This window comes from Asparagus officinalis, chromosome 1, assembly GCF_001876935.1.
Source record: "Asparagus officinalis chromosome 1, Aspof.V1, whole genome shotgun sequence".
Classification (NCBI taxonomy): domain Eukaryota; kingdom Viridiplantae; phylum Streptophyta; class Magnoliopsida; order Asparagales; family Asparagaceae; genus Asparagus; species Asparagus officinalis.
This window is the reverse complement of record NC_033794.1, coordinates 61,135,278-61,158,900: the sequence shown is the minus strand read 5'-3', so window position 1 is coordinate 61,158,900 and position 23,623 is coordinate 61,135,278.

Here is a 23,623-nt window from a genome sequence, read left to right as displayed (position 1 = left end):
GAGAGTTGTCCTGAAACATTAAAATTGCTATTGAGTCCCCAATTTTCATAAGTTATTTCAAGCTAACCTTTCCAATATAAGTGCGGGTTTCTGAATAAATTGATGGCTTATTTGCATTGACACATACTATAGTTTTCCCTACTTCGCACTTACATACCCTCAATGAGTTTGCTCCAATACCCTCAAATAATAAAGAAAATAACATTGTTTATTTTCCTCTTGATTTTCTTTTAATTTTCTTTAGTAACCAAACATAATAAAAAAAAAACTCATTTCAGTTTCATTTTCTTTTCTTTTTCTTTCCTTTTCCTTTTCATTTTCGTTTCCCTCATTTTACTTCACACCAACACAGCCTAAAAATATCTTGAAATGTACATATACATAAATATATAAATGGTAACACAACATATAAACAAACAACTATCTGATCCTAAAGACAACAAATAACTGAAATTAACTCAAAGAAGTCATTAGAAAAGTACATTTGAAAATTAACTTCTCTTGATATAACATCTAAACGGAACTAATGTCTACTTTTTTAACCCAAAGGCAACAAAAAATATCAAAAAACTTCAAGAAGATTGAAATGGGACTCCACCCCACTCACAATTGAAAGCAAATGGTGTTGACAATCATCATTTTATCCATGGATCATAAAATTGATTAGGCTCTCCCATTTAGTTTGACACTTCATGTATCATCCTCATCACGTCCTTCACATTCTTTGTATAAAATCCAGATTTCTTTCTCTTTCCCCAACACAGATCTCATGAAAGTGAAAATAACTTTAAAAGATCAGAGAGAGGACAAAATCAAAGCAAAGGTGTTGAAAACTATATCAATAATAGGGAAATTTTAGAATTAGTTATGTCTAAAGTCATGATAAGATCAATAAATTTAAATAAAAAGAAATCTCTTTATCCTAAGATGAATCTCCTAATGCTACTATAGGATCGTATGTTATCTTAGATTTAACAAAATACTTGCACATACATGAATATTCTTTCTTGAATTCAATAGAGAGGAGATTTGCTAAAGAAGCATCAACAATGAGGAAATAAATAAATTTGTAAATATTTCAATTTCCAAATATAATATACTTCTTTCATATTTCTTCTTCTCTAACTACCTAATAACAACTTCCCTGTTAATTTGAGATATAACATAACCGCTTCTCTAACAACTAAATATGAAGATAAACCATTCAAATAAATATTAGATATAAACTTACAATTTATAAGAAGAATTCTTCAAAAGAATTCATGCAATTTTATTGATATTTGACAACACGAAAAAGCATTCACAAAACTAACAACAGACTGTAAGCTTGGTAAAATCACAGAAAACCAATAAAAACTGTGAAATAGGAGATTTTTCTCATCTAAGAATCATGAAACTGGTTGACTACGGGGACATGGACGCAATGAGAGTACATCGCGCTCGAAGATATCGATCGATGGTGAGTAGTTCTGCAAAGAATTAATAAGAAAGGGGATTAGACTCAGCTATAGAGGCCTGAATGCAGTTCATTTTCAAACTCTACTTCTAACTGAAAGAAAATCGAGCATCATCCTAGTTCTTCTTGCAAGTCTAAACAGCTTTTTTCTAGACTCCAAAATCACCCATAAGTTTACCATACGTAACTACATAGACATTCTAAACCCCTCAAATACCTTAAAATCTCTATTTTCCCATAACAATCAACAATAATTTGACAAAAATCATAGAACACAACTCTAATTTTATCATTCTGCCATATATATCTTGCAAGGAAAGATGCCTTGCTGTGGAAAATGCAAGCTAGAAAGTACACATAACATCATATATCATGAACTCAAATAATTTTCTTACCATCCAAATAATAAATATTCAATTTTGGTAGTCAAAATGATAATAATATAATAGATAAAGGTAATATTAACACTCATCTTAGAAGGAAATTGACCTATATATCACAGCTTTATGTAATTAAGCATAAGTGAGATACAATTCTATTGGAATTATCATAATAGAATCCATAACGTTTGACCAAGTAATGACGTACTGTACACCTTATGAATTCACAAATTTCAAAGTCCATTTATTAACACAGAAGCAAACTCCGTTAATCTAAAATCATGTCCTATTTGATCATTTTCACAACATCATAATCCACCTATATGCCAAGAATGTAAAGCTTGAAAAGAAATATAATCCATTAAATTTACTAAACAGTTTGGATTATTCATAGTTAACAAACATGCTCTAAATGTAGAGATAATTTCACCAACTCACATAAAATAGTATATTACTAACAGTTGAATGGATACTTTTGATAACATATTATTAGACAACTACGTAGGAATGTAGGATACAATTTTGACATAGAATTGCCAATAAACCACACATAAAGCTAAAAACCTACTTTACGAATTTCTAGAGGCTTTTATCAAGTGAGAGGTTCTTTTCAAAGAAGCGAAAGAGGAAAAAGGAAAAAAAAAACCAAATTGATATATTTTGTTTACCTTTAGTGACAGTTTGACATATAATTTTTTTCGACGACATATTGGTATATTTTTTTTCTCCAGCGACAAAGGGACCATAAGTTTGGCCGGATCCAATTTTATGGTGATTTTTCTCACGTGACGGCTCACGTGATGCGGATGTGGCCCCAACGTGGCTTTCAGCGTGGCTGGGGTTAGCGGGAAGGAGTTGAAAGATTTCTGCAGAAAACCCCAGAAAAATTTCCCCCCATTCTCTTATTTCCCTCTCTTCCCCTTGAGCGTGAGAGCGTGATCATCCCCAAATTGCAGACAATCTAAGTGAATATCTTACATCTACATTAAGGCCGAAGAGGTTATTGGGGTTATTTCATCGTCTTTGGCATGGCGAAAAAGGTGAGTACAAATTTCATATTTTTGAAACTAATTTCAGTAGTTAGATGGTCATTTAGGATGACTAGGGTTAGTTGATGGGTTGAAATTTATGGTTTAGTGTAAATTAGGGTTTTTCATGGTAATAGCGTGTCGATTATAGATTTTACGTGTTTTTTGTTGTGAAATTTAATTATAATTAATGTTTATTGAATAATTTAGTGGTTTGCTTATTTATTTTGGGGTTTTTGATTGTGATATTGCATATGGGTATCAATATCATGGTTAAAAACAGACATGGAGGAAATTTCCCACTTAGCTATGTGGAAGATTATATTGGTGGTAAATTTGATGTTAGATTTATAGATAAAGATGAACTAAATATAGAAAGACTGAATGATTGAGCTTAAAGCAATTGGTTATAACAAAGACAACTAGTTGTTCTACTGTATTCTTGGTGTAGGAGTTGGCAATAGTGGATTGAGGTCTCTAAATTCAGAAGATTCCTTAATTGATATGTTAGAACATGCGGAAAGGGTGAAGGCAATTGAAATCTTTATTGATCATGCAGTAGATGAACCTATAGAAGTTTTTATGGATGCCTCTGTTGTGTTGCTGTTGGATGATGTGAGTCAACCAATTAATGAATCAATAACTCAACCAAGTCAAGCAAAAGCACAAGAAGCTACTATTGATGCCACTACTACTAATGCCACTCTTATGGGTGACAAGGCAGATGTGCATGCGCAACAAGCGACCACGAAAACTCCTAAAAAGGAACTAACACCCAAGAGGAAGACAACCAATCCTTCAACTTTCAAGAAGAAACTAACACACAAGAGGAAGACAACCAATCCTTTAACTAATTTCAGTAAAACTCTGTCATAACAAAAAAGTTCTTCATCTAGTGATAGTGACAACTCTGTAGAGGATGAGAATTACAGAATTGATCCTAGGGAGGCTTTAAATGATGATGACAGTAATGAAGATGATCTTTTTGATGAGTTTAGCAATATTAGCAAGGTGAAAAAAGAAGATTGTACAAGAGAAAGAAGATTGGTGGCTCTCACTTTGAAGTTTAGTTTATAAATGATGATGTTTTGCCCAATGTGCCCCATGTGGAGGGCAATGATAGTGTGCCTGAACCAGATAATGAAGTTAGGAGGCAGTGAATGATGATGATGGTGACCACAGTGATGATTCCTTTCAAGCTGCAGATATTGAAGCTCAAGAAGCACTATATGTAGTGAAGTTGAGGAATTAAATGAGATTAGGCAACGCAATAAGAAGATTTCAAGCCAAGAGATGGGTAACATTGTTGTACACTCTGGTGCAGCATTGGGAGAGAGTATTGATGCAGACCCTTCCATGAGTTTTAACACTGTTAGACCCCCCTAGAGTGGTTAATGCTAATGTATCTACATCTATTGAAGCCGAGGCTCCAACTTCATTAACAGCAAGCACCTCATAAGAATTTGCATTTAAGGGTTGACAATACAAATAATGTTCCAAGGCCATCAACCACTGTTCTTCCTGAATCATGGCCAGTTTATTGGACAACCTATGATAGTGGATATGAATCAGATCCTAGAGAAAGTGATGGTGAAGGTCCAATTGTGGCAAGTGATGAGGAGGAAACTCTCAACCAAAGATTCCCCAAAAAGTTAGAAAAGGTCAAGTATGTTTGTTTTAATGAAAAATGTTCAGTTATCAGTAGGATTGAAGTTCATGTCAAGGAAAATTTAAAAAGAAGCTATATTGAATTACTCTATACAATAACACTGTGACATGGTTTATGGCAAGAATGATAAGAGGCAGCTGAAATGTGCACTCTACCATTGACAGCTAAATGCAGGACCAAATCCTGATGATTCCACTGCTTGAAAAATCAATAGCATGCACCCTTATCATACATGTAGCAGGACATTCAAGAATAGGCTAATCACAGAAAGTTGGCTTGCTAGAAAATATCTTGACAAATTTTTGAGAGACCCTAAGTTCAAGCCTAAAGACATGAAAACAGATATGCTAAAAAAATGAGATCATAGTGGATTTAAGTAAATGTATGAGGGCAAATAATAAGGCTTTGAATGCAATAGATGGATTATTAAAGAAGCAATATGGTTTGTTAAAGCCATACATGAGAGAGCTTTTAAGGAGTAATGATGGCGCTACATGCATTCTGAAGTTTACAGATCAAAAGGACTCATCACAACCAGGGGTTTTTCAAAGATTCTACGTGTGCTTTGCAGGTAAAGTTTTTAGTATATGTTAGAAAATATTGATGTTTTATAAAAGAGCATGTTTTTAGCTCATATAAAATTCTTTTATGTGTACTCAGCCATGAAAATGGGGTTTGCCAACAATTGTAGATCTATATTTGGACTTGATGGGTGCTTTCTTAAATATGCATATGGTGGGCAATTGCTATGTGTCGTGGGGAGATGACAATAATCAAATGTGGCCAATTGCGTGGGCTATTGTGGAGGGTGAAACTAGGAGCTCGTGACAATGGTTTATAAGAATCTGATCTAATGATCTCAATATGAGAAAGGGTGAAGGATGGACTGTAATTTTAGACCAATAAAAGTTTTTATTAATTTCATGATATATTTAATTAAATCTCTATTTGTTGTATTTCTAACTAGTGTGCATGTTTTTTGTGTTTAACTAGGGTTTAGTTCCAGCTATACATGAAGTTTGGCCCCAAGTGGAGCATAGGCAATGTGCAAGACACATTTATTCCAATTAGAGTAAAACACATACTGGAAGAACTCAGAGCAATTTTGGTATTGTGTGAATGTAACCTCAATGGAGGATTTTGCAAGAGAGGCTGCCAAATGGAACGATTACTCTGAAAGGGCACACGAGGACTTCATGACAAGGGATCCTCACACCTTCTGTAAGTCATATTTTAAATACCATAGCCGATGAGACAGTGTTGACAACAATATGGCAGAAACATTCAACTTATTCATCCTTCTTATAAAATACAAACTAATAATTACTATGATAGAAGACATTAGATTTTCTTTGATGGATAGGATACAAGTAAAGAGGAAGTTGATAGATAAATTTGTGGGTGGGGTTGCCCTTAGAATAAGTAAGAAAATTAAAGAGGCTTATCAAGAACAATTACACTGTCAAACACGTTGGATTGGAACGAATGACCATATTGGATTTGAGATACATCATGAGGTCAATTTGGATGAAAAAACTTGTTCTTGTAAGGTTTGGGACTTGACTGGAATTCCATGTCCCCATGCCTTTAGTGCAATATTGTTCATGAGAAAGACTCTAGAAGATTTTGTTGCTCATTGGTACAAGAGTGAAGCTTACAAACATGCTTATCAAAACTTGTTAAACCCTATGCAAGGTTGTAGATTTTAGGACCTTCAAGAGGAGGGATCTATGTTGTCTCCTCACAATATTAGGAGGAATATAGGTAGGCCCAAACAAGCTAGGAGGAAGGACCCTTTAGAAGGTCCAAGAAATCTATTTAAGGCATCAAGGTGAGGAGTGACAATGAAATGTACCCTTTGTGAATCAAGTGAACATACACGGAGAAGGTGCCCCACCGCCCCACCAATGTAACAAGCTACACAAGTAAGCTTAATTTTATGCAATTGTATTTAATTCAATAAACAACTAATAATTACTTACATTTATATTGTAGGAGTTACAAGGAATAGGATTTGATGAAGGACTATCTCAAGTGAGGAAAAAGGAGAGACCAAAGGGAAGCAAGAATAAAATTAGAGGTGGTGAAATTCCTCCAAGCAACGCTCCAACTCCAGCATCCATTATCATTCAAAAAAGAAGCATAACTCCAACAACTATAACTGAGGCAAGAAGAGCTAGAGGAGGAGGGAGAGGGAGACATGGTGCAAGTCAACTAAGGATGACAGAAGGGTTTGGTTTGTGGCAAGGAAAACAAGATGAAATAGCATTTAGAGCTCTTGGTGAAAGTCAAGTAAATGTGATACAGTTAACAGCAAAAGAACCATCCTCTCAGAGTGCACCCTTCAGAATTTAAACATGTAATTAATGTTTTTAGCATTTTGACCAATTTCTTTATATCTAGAAAACTGAGTATTTTGTTGTCTTTAGGCATATAACATGGTTTAGTTGTCTACTGTGTTACTGATCAATTTATGTAAATTTTAATGTTGGGACAAAGTGGTGATAGTTTGGTTGTCTCTGGGCATGTAACATGGTTTTAGGAACTTAATTTTATATATCTATTATATTGGTAGGGTGAAAGTTTATATGTCTACTTAACGGTGCTATCTTTATTATTTGAATCAACAGCTCATGTGCATTTTGGGCCAAACGGGTACTAGTATTTTTTGCCAAACAAAATATACCTATTTGGTTATTAACACTAACAAAATATACCAACTTGTCAGTAGTCTCTATGGAAACAATACTAATTTGGTATAAGAATTTTAGGTAAATATGTCAACTTCGTTACACATTACGAACAAATATACCAATTTGTCATATTGACAGTTATATATATCAACATAGAAACTACCTGTATTCATGCACAATTTCCTGTATTCATGCATAATTTTGCCTTTTATCATAAACAACATGACTTTGCCAAAATACAGAATTTAGACAACAACTTAAATTTTATAAATTGCATTACAACTTCAGATTACATCAACTTCATAATCAACTCAACTCACAAGTTACAGTGCTTTAATCACATTATAACCACTTTCACAATACAACCATCTTCACATTGCAACATACAAAATTAAACAGAGTGTAATCATTCCTAATAACAAAATAAACTTAATTTTCCTTTTTTCTTCTGCAAGCTTTACGTGCAATTCCAATCTTTCAGTCATCAATTTCTCCACTTCTTTCAAACAAGTAATAGCCTCATGTTGAGACAATTGAACATATTATTTAAGCTTGTAAAGGTGCTCATTGGATCCTCTTAGCTCCTTTTCACACCTTTGAAGTAACTCATCCTTCAAACGCAATGTATTCTTCAAACCATTAATCTCCTCTCTTAGAAATGGAAATAATTAACAACCAACACTACACATTGGCTTGTCAATCCACTCCCAAATGCAACAACCACCAGCCTATCATGACTCATAAATCAAAGAGATGCCAAAAATAAAATAACTGCAATCAAGTAAAAATGGTTCCAATAATAATGAAAAATTTATATTTTGTTATGAACAAAAGTAAAAACCTGCAATAAATTCAAACAAAAAACTGAACAGTTACACATATGACTGTTCAATTTTATAATTTCTTACCAAAGGATGTGAACCAAAAATGTAGGAGTCTATACAACTGCCTTCTTCAGGCCTATAAATACAACATGAACTCTAGCTATAGTTTTACCAAAATCAACATCCTCCATCTTTAAATAGTAGGAGGTAAGAGAGGAGATTTTCTTTCATTCGAAAGTTTGTTTTTTCTATTATTGATACTTTTGTTCAATGGGGGTTTAGATAAAAGGGCAATAATGGACAATATCTCTGCTCGGAGAAAGAATGTAGAGGACATCATTAACTCTTAATTTGAAGATAATGCCGAGGTAAATATTCTAATTATTACCTATTCTTTTCCTTCATATTTTATTACATATTTATAATTAAATTCTGAGATGGAACAATTCCTCGACAATCAAGATAACTATGTCAACTATGAAATTTTTTTGCTTGAACAGTTGCAAAACAATAATAAGAGGGTCATCGTGTTAGACCCTAAGGGGGTGATTAGGGTCTTATACTAATCTATTCTGATTTTATGCCAATTAAAACTAATTCAAATATTATTCTTGCAAGATAGATATATAATATGTTATGAGTAAGAATGAGAAATATAAACAAAGGGATATACCCTAGCAATGAGATCTACTATGAGATTGTAAAACCCTGTAAATTTAAATATTTTATGATAAATAATGATAAATAATGATAAATATGTTATATAGTGAAAAATAACATATTTTGATGTATGAGTATGATAAGAATTGATTTGATATCAATTCAATGTATATTTGTGAAAATATGAGTACAAATGCACATAACATGCACAAAGGTCAAAAGAGTGAAAATCTGGGAATAATGATAAGTTATGAGTTTCTATATTTTGCATACCGATGCAGTCAGAATCTAGAAAAGTATAACAGACCAAAGTTATAGATCTCTTCAATAGATTTCTAATAAATCTTAGATCACCTTATTCCGAGGTCGGATGAGAAAGTTACAGCCAAAATATCGAAGATTATTTTCCTAATCAGACTAGGTTTCCTGGTTCGGGTCAAACAGGTTTATTTCGGGTTTGTCTCTATAAATACCTGTGTTTTTCATGAAAATTCCTTTTCTTTTATCATATCTATGAATTCTAACAGCCACCCTCTCCCCTCAAAAACCCTAGATCTTTTCTTATGAGTTTGGAGAGCTTTGTGAAGCAAAACACCGACACGAGGGCGAGATCATCAACGTGTGGCGAAGGAGAACGGGTTGTTTATGCTCGGGGATTGCTTTATTTGTTTCAGAGGCTTACACATGATATTAAGGCAAGATCACTTATATCCAAATCCATCTCCATAGTTAAATAACTAGTTTAGAAGTTTAAATTGTGTTTACATGCTTAGATCTTAATCTAATGAGTTAAATAACTAGTTTAGAAGTTTAAATTGTGTTTACATGCTTAGATCTTAATCTAATGTGAAAAAGATTAGATTTTTAGTTTAGAAGTTTAAATTGTGTTTACATGCTTAGATCTTAATCTAATGTGAAAAAGATTAGATTTTTATTATTAGATCTTAAACAAATATTAGATCTACATGTTTTCTTACTGTTTATAATAAAAACATGATCATGATCATTAGGGTTCTTCAAATTTTTTTAACTTGTTAATCATATTCCAATCATGTTTAAACCCTAATTTGACATTTAATTGAGTTTACAAGTGGATTAAAGATGAGAAAATCCTAGGTTTGTGATACCTAAGTTTTTAAAATATAATTTAATGAATGTATATCTTTTTTAAGTTATTTGGCACTCATACTTATGTTTAATATGTTAAAAGTTCATGCTTTAGATTGAAGAATTTGATTAATTAGGTTGAAAAACCCTAATTAGATTAACACAAGAGTTTGATTTATGTTCGAGATAATTTTAGTAAGTGATTATAAAAGTTTAAGTATTGTTATATGTTTTATATATGTTTTAGTATGTTTTAAATATGATTGAAGGTTTAAATATGATTTCTTGTGCAAATAATCATGCTTGTTATGTTCTGCAGAAAAACTGCTATGATTGAAGGTTTAAATATGATTTCTTGTGCAAATAATCATGCTTGTTATGTTCTGCAGAAAAACTGCTGCACATATATACTGTTTAACTAGATTATGTTCTGCAGAAAAACTGCTGCACATATATACTGTTTAACTAGAAATTTAAAATAACAAATAAAATCAAAATTGAACCAAACTAAGGCCAATTGAAATATATGTGAATTTAGACTTTTTAACAAAAAACCTTTCTTAAAGATAGTTTTTCTAGAGAAAGATATGCCCAATTTACTAATGATTCATTCTGCAGAAAAACTACTGCACATATATAACATTTAGCTGGAAATTAGAGATATCATATGAACTCCAAACTGAACCAAACTAGTGCCAAATGATATCTATATGAATCTAGTTTCCAAAATGAAAAACTATTCTTGAAAAGAGTTTGTCTAAAGAAAGATATGATCATTTTACTAATGATAAGTTTTACAGAAAACTACAAATGTGCTGATTTAAAATAATTGATATATAACGTGAAAGTTTCTTGAGTTTTGCTCTTGTTTGTTATTTTCAAGAGAGTTTCTCAATCTTGTATTATTATATTATAATGATTAAGTGTTGTTTAATACCTGAGATGATAGTGAACACCAGTTATGAACACGCACACCGAGATATGTGCACATACACTTAGTTTATGTTATGTTAACACACACTGTTGAGATTTCTGATATACGTTGAGTTGATGAAAGTATAATAACATATAATAAAATATTATTCATCAGTTATAGATGCTCGATGGGGATATTTCCCCGTAATGAGACCACGACTGGACAACACTAGGAGTATTGGATGTTTCCCGCAATGAGACCATGACTGTACCAATACTCGAAGATGATCGGGGTTTTTTCGAATTTGGTTGATATGTCTATACTCTGCTGTACGATCATCTGAATACATCATCTAAAAATAGAGAGATAAAACTTATTTACCGTAGAACGATTGAGTAAGAGTATTACAATAGTATCGTTATTTTATGTATCCAGAATAGGGAGACAAAACCTATTGCCGTAGAGCGATTGAATAAGAATATTACAAGAGTATCGCTATTGTATAACGAGATACACACACACACACACACACACACACACACACACACACACACACACACACACACACACATATATATATATCATCAGTTGTAGTTACTCCCATGTTAGATTACCCATGAGTAGGGCACATTCCTTGATTTGTGGCATACAGGATATGGCCTATGGTGATTTTTTTTTGAGTTGGATGGTATTCTCTTATTATTACGCTAACTACTTGAGAAGTAGTTCGAGATTGTGACATTGGTCCTATATGGTTTAGGCTTGGAGTATTTCTTTTGAGTGTTGTTTTCATTCATAGAGTTGAAATTGATATTTAGGGATCTACAATTTGAGACATATGGTATATATATGAGGGTTTCCTTGTTTGAATTATTTTGCTTGACGTACTACGTCTCGTCTTGTAGGTGTCTAAATATTAACTCTATTAGATACGAGAAAAATGATATAGGTAGTCTATGCTTAATAGATAGAGCATCCACTTTATCTAGCAGCCCTTCCCCTAAGGGAGGATGAAGGTAATCTTGCTGTAGCGCTCTGACGCTCTTGTTATTATTCTTTTTATTTAAATTGTATCATTCAGGCAGATCAGAGTTTCGGAGAGTCGCAGGATAACAGAGTTCTAGCATAGTTGCCGTCATACAGTTTTAGTAGTTGAAGCTCCACTATATAGTTATATTCATTATTCAGGCTTTAGAGTTGTATTCATTTTGTAGAGGCTGAGTGTCTTAGTGAGTTTTCATTTGACTTATTGTGTTGAGATATATTTCAGACTCAGAGATATTTTCATTCTATTTCAGTTGGGCTCATTTGTTGATATACTTCTTCTGTGCATATCTGATTTTGTACTACTTCTATTATTTACCTATTTTGTACCTTCACCTATTTGTTATTTCCACTAGAGAGATAGTGACTGTGATGATGAAACATGTCGTAGCATGGTATTTGGTGCTTGGCATGTTTGACAACCCGGGTTTTACCTTGGACTGCAGCCTTGTGTGAACCCTGGAGCATCATAGTTGGTATCAGAGCTCTAGTTCGAGCATCCTTAGGATCATTCTTGTGTCAAAATTGTAGAGCTAGGATAGAGTTTTCTAGGATTCATGTATAGAGTCCGCTAGGAATTCCTAGAATGAGTGAGGACGATATATTCCGTCGCTAAAAGATTTAGCGACGGAAAAATTAAAATTCCGTCGCTAAATTTTCGACGCTATAACAGGGGTGCCTAAAAAGACTTTTGGCGACGGACATTCCGTCGTTAAATTTTAGTGACGGTCTATTAGCGACGGAATTTTGGTCGCCATTTTAAAAAAATAAAAAAATAAAAAATAAAAAAACAATAGCGACGGACAATCCGTCGCTAATAATTAATTAGCGACGGAATTTCCGTCGCTAAAGAAATATTAGCGACGGAAATTCCGTCGCTATTGTTTTTTGAAATTGTACAGGTATAGTTTCGTGCATGTTTTCCGTTGCTAAATAGGACTTTAGTGACGGAATTTCCGTTGCTAAAATTGTTTTTAGCAACTGATTTTCCGTCGCTACAAATTTAAAAAAATTGGAAAATATTTTGAAAATTGAAAATACCCTGTACAATATCGATAATAATTTTTAAAAACCTGTTCAATCAGCAGAAGAAAGCTTCAATCTTACGCAAATATCACATCCCACGCATATATCACACATTTAATTCAATAAAAGCCAGTAAAAGTTTCTCAACAGGTACATAATAAATATTGTTTATACAACACAAGAAATTGTTTTCAAAGTTATGTAAGGACAATCAATCCTCCTGATCATCATCATCATCCTCATCCTCAACACCAGCCACATTATGACTACCCCGGCTGCACCTTGTGAAGAAGTCCCAGCCTGTAAATATAAATCAAATGTTAACAAGTGTGTGTAAACGTTAATAAGAGTACAAATATAAATATACTACAACACAACACCACAACACCACAACACCACAACACAACACTACACCATCACAACACAACAACACAACACCACGATGTCTTGCTTTTATTGAATTCAGAACTCTAATGCGAACATTATCGTTAAGAAGTCCCTATATCGAACTATTTTTGATCTGATATAGAACTATTTTCTCAAGTGTTGTTTTTGGTATCACTTTGGATCTAGCATTTCAAACAGTTTTTAGCCTAACTAGTATCAGCCTGTATATGTATGTTTAGAAATGTTATTTGCTATAATACCGATCTTTTGTAGTGTTTGTTGATGTACATGTTATTATTATTATTATTTGGGAAGTCCATATCATCATGTCTAAATTATGCATATAATTCATTTATATGAGCATTTGACTATAGATTATATTATTTCGTGTTCTCCCTATTTCAAGCATCACAAATAGGTTCTGATTTCATTTATATGAGCAGCAAAGCAGAAAATGTGACCACCAATAGCCGATCGCAAGGAATAAGATTTCTTTCACATCTCACCGGTACAAACTATCTTCCTCCCTTAATTTAACATGAATAAATATACCATTAATAATTGTTGTTAGCTTAGTTTCCACATAATTGAATAAAAATATAAATAAATATTATTAAATGTAGAAACCCCTAAAAATCTCTCTTATCTATTTTGTAGCATTTTAAAAGGCCACGAAGCAAAAGCTTAAAAGAGGAAAATGATTGAAGCCCAAAGAGCAAAACCCATCAAAAATTACACCCATAACTCTTTCATGACCGGACTTAATGGCTGCAGCTGGATTTTCATTTTGTTTTCTAAAGTGAAATATTTTGAAGGCCCAAAGATGAGTCTCATGACCGGACTTGGCTGAATTTTTCTCAAGATTGGAGACCAGACTAGGCGTTTAATCACATGATGGGCCATCCATTTGCCAAATTGACCGGTTGTTGATTTCCATTGACCGGTTGCTGCATGAAACCGAACAAATGGGCCGGAATTTGATGTGGGCTGCAGAGATTTACATTTGAAAATCAAAATGGAAAATGAAATGGACCAGACTAGTGGACTTGGACTGCTGCATATGGAATTGGAAAGAGTCAAGACCGGACCTGCTGCAATTTCGAAATCAAATGCTTGCTCATTGGGCCGAAATCAAATGCTTGTTCATTCGGCCTTGGAATTTCATCATTGATTGCTGGACTTCAAAAATCAAACGAAATCTTGGGCCGAAATCAAATGTTTGGAATTTCATCATTGATTGCTGGACTTGATTGCTGGACTTCAAATATCAAATGAGCTTTGATTTTCATTTATGAAAATCATATGGGCCTCTTATGTGCTGATTTTGCTTGTCTTGGGGCTCAAGTTTGATCCAATGGCTCTCATTCACTGAAGATTACTATAAATAGGGGTAGAGAGTGAGGGGTTAAGGGTGTGAAAATTTTTGTAACTCCTTTTGGAGAGGAGGACTACTCTTAATCGAGAAGGCCTTCCAAAATTATAACTTTAGTTGTAATTAATAATAATAATTTTTTCACCACTTTAAATTTTTCTCTTCTTCTCTTTGTTGGATGGTGAAGATGAAGATGAAGATGGAGAATTATTTGAAGGTTTGCATTTCTTTTCTTTTTCTCTTTTATTGCTTATTAGTGTAGATTTATTTCTATGCTTGTAGTTTAGATTTTATTTTCTTGTTAAATAGCCAAGAGGCTAGAACCCTCTTGCCTTAGATTTATTTCATGCTTATAGAGTAGATTTATTTTCTTGTATTTAATTATTGCAATTTTATTTTGTAATTAGATTTTACAATTTATTTTGTAGTTAGATTTTAATTTCTTATACTATTCACCTTGAGGCTAGAACCCTCTTGGGTTTAGTTTTTCTTTTTGTTTATTTTTATTTTGTTTGATTCGCCTTTAGGCTAGAACCCTCTAGGGAATCACCCTTTTCTAAGAAGTGGGTTCAATTTTAGATTACCCATATCTATAATTGAATCCACCATCTTTAATTTCTTGCATTTTCTTTTATTCTTGAATTTTATTTTCTTTATTCTTGATTTTTATTTTCCTTTTCCTTCTTGCCTTATTGATCATATTCATTCTTTGTCACATCCACTCTCACTTATATCTCGTGCCGATTTACACACTATCACTTCCACTCTCTCTATCTCTCCACAATCACATTCACTCATCACTCCTATTTGTCACGCACACAACATAAGAACCGATTTTATATTTTCTCCTACAAAACACCTTCCTCGTGGGATCGATATCTTAAATACTATAACTTGACACGGTTGTGCACTTGCAACCTTTTTGGTACATGTTTATGCCGCATCAAGTTTTTGGCGCCGTTGCCGGGGAAGGTGCTTAAGTAGGTTTTAATTATTTTGGTTCTTTAACTTGTGTGTTTATTGTGAAAGAACTACTTGGAGATTAAAGATCAAGAATTGGAGATTGAGGAATTGGATATTCGCTTGTGGTAAGTCTTCTTCCTTATATTTTCAATTCCACACCTTTAGTTAGTTTCTCACAATTAGTGACAATTAGGATCTTAAAAAAAAAGATTTTATTTCCGTTGACCATAATAAAATTCACCCTTCACTTTGACATTTACTAACAAGATAATAAATTCAAACAAATCCCCCCTTCTCATTTGTTTGATTGTTAACCCTAATTAAAAAAAAAGATTTTTCTTTTCCATCCTTTTTAGTTGCTTTTAATTCATAGGGTTGCATTTCATATAGTTAGTAGGAATTCACCAAGTGATTTGAGCATCTTGATTTGACACACACTTAAAAATATTTTTAAGGGCAAAACCCCATAATCAAGATAAGGTGAGGGATTTCATCACCCTTTCCTTAGCCCAAAAATCACTAATTCCTCACTACACCACCCAAGCCTAATAAAACTCATTAGACGTTGGCCCCTAAGGATTCGAGCTCAATAAGGAACAAGAAATCCTTAAGTGAACCGGTTTAAGTTTTCTCAGATTAGTTGGTGTCTAAGGCAAGGTTTAGGGGTTGCGTAAAGCGCTCCGCAAGGAAAGAGGTACTTAATTGATCTTTGATCACCCTCTAGTACTATCCTTACCTGGCTAACTACCTGGGTAAAACTTTGATCTTTTCACTGTAGGAGTTTTTGGTTAGGAGCTGGTCTAGTTGAGTTAGGCTAAACCCTAGAATTAGAGTTGATTGAAAAGTGATTGTTTTGATTTGTTTCAGTTAGGATTTTTCTTTTTCTTTATCTTCTCAAAAAAAAAACTAATTTAAGAAAAAAAATAAAAAGAAATATTTTGGTGTATGCAACAGTGGATTAGGGATAATACACATCGATTAATTCGCTTTGAACCAATCATAGAAATGGAGCATCCTAATCCACCCGTTCTTCATGATATGTGCTATCCCATTAGGAATGCAATCCCCTCATGCATTAGGCTCCCCGAAACAAATGGAATAAGTTTTGAGCTTAGACCGCAATACATAAACATGCTTCCCAAATTCCTTGGTAATGAAACAGAAGACGCATATATTTTTATTTCGGAATTTGAGGAAGTGTGTATTATGATTAAAATGAGAGAATTAAATGAAGATGCGGTTAAGCTTAGATTTATTCCATTTGCTCTTAAGGATAAAGCTAAAAAATGGCTGTACAGCTTACCAACAAATTCCATCTCAACTTGGGATGAATTTGTCACCGTTGTTCTTAAGAAATTTTTTCCTATTCATAAAACGGTAAAGCTTAGGAACAGCATTCAAAACTTTAAAATTATCCCGGGAGAACCTTTTTGGAAGTATTTTGACCGATTTAAAGATCTTCTCATCCAATGTCCTCATCACGGTTTAGAGAAATGGCGATTGTGCCAAATAATTTATGAGGGATTAGATTATTCTGCAAAAACTTCCTTAGAATCAATGTGCCACGGGGATTTTATGAGGAAAAATGCTGATGAAGCTTGGGAGTTTTTGGAGAGTCTTTCTGAAAAAACAATGCAATGGGAACAGTGCGATGACAGGGTTTCATCAGTTCCCCATTCTAAGTCTAGTGGTCTTTCCTTGGAGTCAAACATTGCTTCTGAAGCGAAGATGGCGACAATTCTGCGGAGGTTAGAAGCCTTAGAAATTAAGGAACGAGCTCCAGCTCAACTCAATCATGTTTCTTTCCCAGGATGTCATAATTGTCAGTCTCCTACCCATGTTTCAGAGGAATGCCCTCTCCTAGGAAATAACAACGCAATAGAACAGATGAACGCTGCATTCCAGCACCCTAGAAACAATCCATTTTCTCCAACCTATAATCCAGGTTGGAGAAGTCATCCCAACTTTGCATGGAATCAAGGAAATTCTCCCGGAACTCAACACTTCACTCCCGCTTCGACCCAACATTTTCCTAGGGGAAACACAGTTCCGGTCAATTCTCATTCACAATTTCAACAACTCAATCTGCCGTATAAAAATCATTCTTCTCTTCATCAAGCTGTAATTCAGACTCCTCATAATCCAGATCAGGATAAACGTCTCAATGTCTTGGAAAGGGGTTTAGAAACCATAATTAAGGCCTCTACTCAAACCACGAATATGTTGACTCAAACGTCTAGCACGCTGAATTCCTTCATGCAATCAACCGGACAAATGCTCAACTCCAACACTCAAGCTATAGCTAGATTAGAATCCCAACTTGGTCAACTAGCTAGTGCCGTGAGTGAAAGAGAGAAAGGAAAATTTCCGAGTCAACCCGTGGTCAACCCTAATAACACAGGATGCAGTTCATCCTATGAAGCTCAAGTGAATGCAATCCATTCACTTCGGTCAGGTAGACAGGTCGATAATCAAGTGAGAACTCCTCCAAGTCAAACTCTTGATCCTGTACAAATTCCTTCTCCTTCTCCTTCTGATGAATCTATTCAACAATCACTCCCCTCAGATGACCAAGAACCTGAACCCGAACCTGAGCCTGCTTTTGATAGATTTAGACCGGTTGCTCCCTTTCCAGATAGACTCAGGTCTAGGAAACACTCTCCTCAGGAGGAGAAGATCCTAGAAACATTCAAGCAGGTTAAGGTCAATATTCCTCTCTTAGATGTAATTGAACAAATTCCATCTTATGCTAAATTTTTAAAAGAATTGTGCACTAAGAAGAGGAGAATAAATGTCCCAAAGAAAGTCTTTTTAGCCGCCAATATCAGTGAAATACTATCAAATCCCATACATTTGAAACGTAAAGATCCAGGTTCCCCCATCATTTCATGTATCATTGGTAATACTCACATTGATAAGGCGCTTTTAGACTTAGGGGCCAGTGTCAATTTGCTTCCATATTCAGTCTATCAGCAATTGGGTCTAGGTGTACTGAACCCAACCAAATGCACCTTACAGTTGGCTGATAGATCTGTCAAGGTCCCTATGGGTGAGTTAGAGGATGTTCTGATTAAGGTTGGAGATTTTATTTTTCCAGTAGATTTTGTAGTCTTGGAAACACAGCCTGTTTCCAATCCCAAAGGACAGACACCTGTCATCTTAGGACGACCGTTCTTAGCCACTTCTAATGCTCTCATCAACTGTAGAACTGGTCAAATGAAGCTGTCCTTTGGGAATTTGACTGCTGATCTCAACATTTTTAATCCAGGGGACCAACCAAATAATCAGCCTCTAGAAATAAACTACATTCAGGAAAGATCAGAAGAAGAAGAAGAAGAAGAAGAGTGTGATTTAAGTTTTGAGGAAATTTTTGATGAAGAGTTAGAGTTTTTAGAAGAAGCAGATCAGGTCCTTGAGAATAATAAAACTGTGTTAAATATGTGCTGCTTTGAATTAAATTTTGAAGAACTCTTTCTTGATGAACTTAGATTCTTGGAGCATAATCAACAACCAAAATTTCAGAACTTCACTGAAGAATTGGTTGTTAGAAAACAAAACTTCACAGTACAAGAGTCTAAGTTCATTAAGAAAGGAAAAATGCATGACACCAATAATACCTACCTTACCTTGTTGCAAGAATTACTGAAGACCCCGAAATGCTTGAAAATTCACATTATTGATTATATCATTCTGAATTTATTTAGAATCCAGGGAAGAATTTTCAACAGCAAGGTAGGATTCAATGTAGAACAGGAACTCTTCATGTTGAATATTTCATTCTACATTGTTTATTTTGTTTATTTCAGAATAATAAAAAGAATTTATTCTTCTCTCATGTGAGAGTTTCTTGTTCAGTTTTCAAAAAAAAAAAGGAAAAAAACGAAAAAAAAGAAGAAAAAAAAGAAAAAAAAAGAAAGAAAAAAGAAAGAAAAAGAAAGAAGAATAATTTTTGTTTTCATCCTCCTCAGACCAAAGGTAATTGCAGATTTTTATCAGCGGACCAAATGTAAGTGCTTCACTTCTTATCTGCTTTACTTTATGCATCATAGAGTTTGCATTAAGGACAATGCAAAATTTAGGTGTGGGGGTGAGAATTAGTTATTTTTTCTCTTTATTTACATTAAAAAAATTTTTATAAAAATATCGTCACTTGCCAAATTAATAGAGTTATGTAATAATTGATTTATTTGATAAATTTGAAATTTTCTAATCCTTAGTTGGTTATTTACTTAAGTTCACCTTTTATGATAACTCTAAATAAATTTCTTAAGAAATGATTTTCAAAGTAGTATACTTTACTTAAGCCTTAACTTGGACTTTTATTTAAAATAATAAAATTTTTGCATGCCTAACATAGAGTTGAAAATAATTTTTTAAAGTGTCTTGATTTTCATATTTTTCAAAATATATATACATATACAAAAAATATATAAATATATAAATTTGCAAAAGAAGAGTGCGAAAACTGGGCACCAAAAAGGAAAAAAAACTCTTTAATTCAAGGTGATTCTATCTTATTAAGCCTAAGCTGACCGAGTAATTAAGCCCAAGGAATATTTCCATACTTAATGACCTAAGCCCATTTGGGTTGGGATCCATTGGCCCAAAACTCGTTAAATGGTCACTTAGAAAGCCCGTTAAAGTAGAAAAAAATCACCAAGGAAGAAAGAGTTAAAAAAAAAAACTAATAAATATTTTATAGTAGTATATATGGTCTTGAAAAATATTTTAAATCAAGCAACTTGAAAATTATTTAAAACAAAGAGTTAGCATGTTCTTTTTCAAAACTTTTAAATTAAATTTCTAAGTTTAGCTTGGTTTTGTATTGCTACAATGAGAAGATTTTCTTGAAAATATACCTTAGAGTTAGATATAAAAATTATTTCTTGAGTGATAACTGGCTCCAATTAGATTATCTAAAAGTTATCAAGTGAATTTAGTTATTTACCGACTTCTTTAATTTGGCAAGTTGACCGAATTTTGTGGGTATATTCACTGCAAACCCTCACGAGACTACAACTCGTCCACTAGGGTAACCTAGGGGTTTAAAGGCTTTTTGAAGGCCCAAAGATGAGTCTCATGACCGGACTTGGCTGAATTTTTCTCAAGATTGGAGACCAGACTAGGCGTTTAATCACATGATGGGCCATCCATTTGCCAAATTGACCGGTTGTTGATTTCCATTGACCGGTTGCTGCATGAAACCGAACAAATGGGCCGGAATTTGATGTGGGCTGCAGAGATTTACATTTGAAAATCAAAATGGAAAATGAAATGGACCAGACTAGTGGACTTGGACTGCTGCATATGGAATTAGAAAGAGTCAAGACCGGACCTGTTACAATTTCGAAATCAAATGCTTGCTCATTGGGCCAAAATCAAATGCTTGTTCATTGGGCCTTGGAATTTCATCATTGATTGCTGGACTTCAAAAATCAAACGAAATCTTGGGCCGAAATCAAATGTTTGGAATTTCATCATTGATTGCTGGACTTGATTGCTGGACTTCAAATATCAAATGAGCTTTGATTTTCATTTATGAAAATCATATGGGCCTCTTATGTTGGAAGAACAAAAAGTAAATTCAAAGGTGGAGATTGTTGCTTGGGGCTCAAGACAAATCCAATGGCTCATATTCATTGAAGATTACTATAAATAGGGGTAGAGAGTGAGGGGTTAAGGGTGTGAAAATTTTTGTAACTCCTTTTGGAGAGGAGGGCTACTCTTAATTGAGAAGACCTTCCAAAATTATAACTTTAGTTGCAATTAATAATAATAATTTTTTCACCACTTTAAATTTTTCTCTTCTTCTCTTTGTTGGATGATGAAGATGAAGATGAAGATGGAGAATTATTTGAAGGTTTGCATTTCTTTTCTTTTTCTCTTTTATTGCTTATTAGTGTAGATTTATTTCTATGCTTGTAGTTTAGATTTTATTTTCTTGTTAAATAGCCAAGAGGCTAGAACCCTCTTGCCTTAGATATTTGTTTCTTGATTTTATTCATTTTTTCCTTCTCACCTTATTGATCATACTCATTCTTTTTCAAATTCACTATCACTTACACTTTGCACCTATTCACACACCATTTTCACTCTCTCAATCTCTTCACAATCACATTCACTTATCACTCCTACTTGTCACTCACACAACATAAGAACCGATTTTATATTTTCTCCTACAAAACACCTTCCTCGTGGGATCGATATCTTAAATACTATAACTTGACACGGTTGTGCACTTGTAACCTTTTTGGTACATGTTTATGCCGCATCAAGGAGTAAGGTAATGGCTTAATGGATTCGGAGAGTATTATGTTATTCAATCACTCCCTTGGATTGTTGTCTTAAATAGATTTAACCAAGCTTATATTTTCTCTACCAACCCACCAACCAATACCACCAACACTACGCATGCATACACCATCAACACCACCATCACATAAAAATATTATAAGTATATATTTTGATGTTTGTGTTAGGGTTAGAGTTAGGGTTTGTGTGTAACAGTTTGTATTAGTGTGTATCAGTATGTACGATATCATCTAATTAAAAAAAAAGCAAAGTATATATATTACCTGTGACGACAAAAACCGTCTCCTATATGCCTCCTGAGCCTCCTGAGGCAGAGTCGACATGAATTGTGTGAACTCCAATACGGTCTGCTCCCGACGCCTCCGTTCTTCCTCTAGAGCCCACTGATATGTTGTTTGCTGCGACTGCCAATCTTTCAATCGCTTTTAATCGCTGTTCCATCGAGTCTTGATATGAACTGCTTCCTGGTGTTCCTTGTGGTGCTCCAGACTCGTAGGTGCTACTAGACTCATGCGGCCTCTGCTCAGATCCTCTCCACCGGTATCTGTTCTTCCTACTAGGTCCAATGACCGTCTCGATGATGGAGTCCTCATCCTCCCTACTTAGCCGTCCAGGAGTGTTAGAACAGACCTGAGACCGAGTCAATTGCTCCGGTACCTTGGCATGTAATTTCTCCTGTGATATATCAAAACAACCCGAGCAAGTCGACTTAATAATGATGCATTGATATGAAATTGAATATATAAATGAACTGCTACTTACAGCCAGATCCTTATTCTTTGCTTTCTTCTCTTCATTGGCGTAATTCGGGCTCCAGGAAGTCAGAATACGATCTGCAAAATGTCTGAGATCTCCCCTTTCCTGTTTTATTCAAATATATCATTAACCTATAACACATAAATTATACTCAACGTAAAAGCTAATATATTATATACCTCAAGCTCTAATTGATGATAATGCTGGCTGAATGTCCTGGAGCCCCCGTGATGCTCGTAACTGCGAGGCGCGTTGCGATTCCTCCTTGCTATTTCAGCTTGAGCCCAATATAGAAATTCAAACAATAAATTAAAAATATATACTTCAATAATACCTGAATTTCATCCGTGTCCCAGTAACTGCAAAGGGAAAAAAAATCTACTCCATCCACACGCTTGTCAAGATGCCAGAATCGCTCCCAATCTTCTGTTATTTGGACGAAATATTTTTTCTTTACCTCAAACCGCCATCTCTTGAACGATACATTGATTTGCTCGAAGCAGTACGTCCAGGCACAAATATTATCGTCAAGAAAGAAAAATCGCTTCAGCATATAAAGAAAAAGTAGATACAAATCAGTGTATTAAACATAATAATAAACTAATAACTAATAATGATGAAAATTAAAATAAATGACTCACACATATATATCTCTAACAAGCCACCAGCGCATCAATCCGCTGCGATTTCCATGTCAAAAATATGTTGAAAAAATCGTGTCTCCTGGCTAAAGCGGCAAGGAAATTGTTGAAAGCATTGGCAAAGGCCCCAACAGGCACTCCGTTTTCCCATCGGATCACAGCCCTCTGATTAATATCAGGGATGAGGTTCGATTCCTTAGTAGCATTGCGGCCGCGTCTAGGAGGTCGCTCGGTACCTGCGAAACAAAGAATCAATCTATATTTGCGAAAAAAAATTAAAATAATAACCGATAAACTATAAAAATTCATTCATACCTTTCAGTTCGAGGCATCTACGCTTTGCTTGTTCGTACCTTTGCTGCGCGATGGGGCGCATAGCATGATAAGAA